Genomic DNA, 3,183 nt, shown 5'->3' on the forward strand with positions numbered 1-3,183 from the left:
CAATTTCTGTGCGCAACAGGAGGCAGCCAAATGCCCAGGCAAACAGGGGAGTGTCCCTCAGTGAAACCCCACCTTCAAGCCAAAAAACAGCCTGAAGGCCGGAAGACCAGACCACCGCTCCTGGACGAAACCCACTACCCAGAGTGAGAACTTTTGCTCCTGTTTGTCCCCTCTTTCTCAATTGATTCTTTCTGAATAATGCCTTTTAACCAATTGAATGTTGCCTTTTCCAATACTATCTACAGCCTGCTCCTGCCCCTATTCTGAGCCCAAAAAAGCCCAGACTCAGCCACACTGGGGGGACTTCCCTGCCTTCAGGTAGGCGGACCATCCCCATGTCTCCTCTCCCTTATTCTGAGCCCATAAAAGGCCTAGACTCAGCCACACTGGGGGGACTTTCTTGCCTTCAGGAAGGGGAGCCATTCCCATGTCTCCTCTCCATGGAAGGCTGTTTCATCACTCAATAAAACTCCCTGCCTTGCTCACTCTTCAATTGTCAGTGTATCCCCATTCTTCTTAGATGCTGGACAAGTGCTCAGTACCTACCAAGTACAGGTACCCAGAGAAAGGCTGCCACACTGGCCTTTTGCCCTCACTGGTAGAGGACAGCCACCCCACACAACGGGGCCAGGGACCAGCTGAGCTGCTAACATGCTGCTGTCCATCAGGGTGTGGATGGTGGAACTAAAAGAGCTAATTAGCACACAAACACCCCCTCTGGGGCTTCAGGGTCACAGGTACCCTCTCAAAGTGCCTGGGCACAGGCCCCACATGGAGCTTGTTCCTGTGTAGGTGCTTGGAGTGGCCGGCCAGGCCCTGCACTCACTGGCTCACGTGCTCCCTCCTGCAAGGGGCTGAATGCAGCAGGCCAAGTAGATGGGATACCCCTGCTGCAAGTCCAGCAAAGGGGCTGAGAAAAATCCTGTGTCACTTCCGCAATGTATAAAGCTCTAAATTTAATGAATATCATTCTTACACATGTCATTTAAAAATTGACACTAAGCACTTTGTGGCCACTTTAGTGAGTTATCTGGCATTCTTTTGATGGAGTGACTTTCTAGTTAAGATAGAATTATACTTCCCCAATATGGGAAGGAAACACAAGGAGCATTTGTTTAATTCTTTGATCCAGGTTAATTGAACAGTGACTTGTCTGTGCTATTCTGAAAGGTTTCCAGGAACGAATACTTCATCTCTTGGTAGCCCGTTTCAGTGCTGAATCAGAAAGTTCCTTCCCAATGTCTTATTTGACTTCTTGTTGCACCAAAAGCTTTGTTCTCTGTGGATACCGAGAATGGTTGGGAAACAGTCTATTTATAATAATATTTCAGGTTATTAATCATAGCTATTAAATTTCTCTTCGACTTTCTTCCCACCAAGCTAATTAACCCAATTCTTTTAACCTTTTCTTCCAAGACCTCACGTGGCTGTTAGCAGCCACGCGTCATTTACATGACAATTCTCAGTTCTAGTACTCAAATTACTTCAAGGATACTCGCTGGGTATTTGGCCATGAGGCATTGGGAAGGTCTCAATGAATTCCAACAAAAGTTTTCATTGCAGTGAATTTAAAAATCCTGTTATCCACCAGGTGCTGAGCTCTGCCAAGGACCACCTTATACCAGCTGAAGTTGTCAGGCTCTTATATTTTATGGTAGACAGTTCTTCCCTTCGCAGAGTTTAAAGTATTGTGGAGGAGTGTACGTCTCCAGGAAATGAAATCATTTCAGCCCAAATTCACTTGACTGTCATCATTAATGTTGGTTGCTGTCCCTACAGCAGCTTCCTTTCAAAGCTGATTTATCAAGAAGAGTGCGTAGGCTGATAAAATGGACAAAATAATCCACATCAGCAGGGCCTGGAGTAGTAGGAAGTCAGATGGCAATGAAGGAACCCAAAAGGAGCTCTCCCCCCAGGTCTGGTGTCTGTCCACCACAGAGACTAAAAGGCCAGGCCTCTGTCACACCCCAGTGCTAACTTAATAATGTTCCACACAGCACCTTGCCTCTCAGGCTACTCTTTATTTTTACCTTTTAAGAATCATAATTGCTATAACAACATATACTTCTATTTTTGTCTTTACAAAAACATTACGCGTGCGTTTGAAACAAATGGAAACATGTAAATAAACCAAAGAAAGAGAAGGAAAAACCTCATCACAGTCCTATCATCTAGGTAAAACGACCAATCATAACATCCATCATTTCCTTGCCTTTTTATTGTATTTGTGCAGAAGTAAGATTGTATGATACAGTTTTATAAATGTGTCTTTTAAACATTTAATCAGATATCACGCATGCATTTTGATATCAACAAATATAATTTCCCTTCCTTTTTAGTGACTGCGTGGCACTTTATTGCATGAATATAATTCACTTAACCAAGCTCCTATTTTGGGACAGTTTATTTTCAATACTTTCAATGATAAACAACATTTAGGCAAGCCCACTCATAGCTAAGCCTTTGTACATATTAATTGTTTACTTAGAATTTAGTCCCAGGAAGGAATGATAAAAATGATTAAACAATACATCCATTGTTAAAGATTTGGCTGAGTGTTGCAGCCTTCTCGCATAGAAGGTTTTCATTCATTCATTTTCCAACCTGCTATGTATGAAAGTGTCCTGCCCTCATGTCCTTACATCTTAATTTTTTGCCAGGGTGATAGTTTCAAAATGATACACTATTTTTGTTTTTTAAAGTCAATTTGGTGAAGGTATATTTACATACAGTATAAAAAAATACACTCACTTTACAAGTATGTTCCACAATTGTTAACAAATGGACATACAATTTAACCACAAGCCAACAAAACTACGGAATATTTTTGTCCTTCTAAAAACTTACGCCATGTCCTTCTGTCCTAGTCCCAGACAATCACTAATTTGTTTGCTATCACTATAGAGGCCTTTTGATAATTCTATAGTTTCACATATACAGAGTCATACAACATGTACTCCTTCTCGTCTGTATTCATTTACTCTGCATAACATTTTTGAGACACATCCCTGTTGAGGGCCTCAGTAGTTTGTTTCTTTTTATTACTGGATAATATTGCACTGCACAGATACACACAATTTGTTTACCACTCATTTGCGAATGGACATTTAGGTTGTTTTGAGTTTTAGCCTTTACAAGTAAGTTGCAATGAACATCTGCATACAAGTGGTTTTTTTTTTTTTT

This window comes from Sapajus apella, unplaced genomic scaffold, assembly GCF_009761245.1.
Source record: "Sapajus apella isolate SASKATOON/1434 unplaced genomic scaffold, GSC_monkey_1.0 scaffold100, whole genome shotgun sequence".
In the NCBI taxonomy this organism is placed as follows: domain Eukaryota; kingdom Metazoa; phylum Chordata; class Mammalia; order Primates; family Cebidae; genus Sapajus; species Sapajus apella.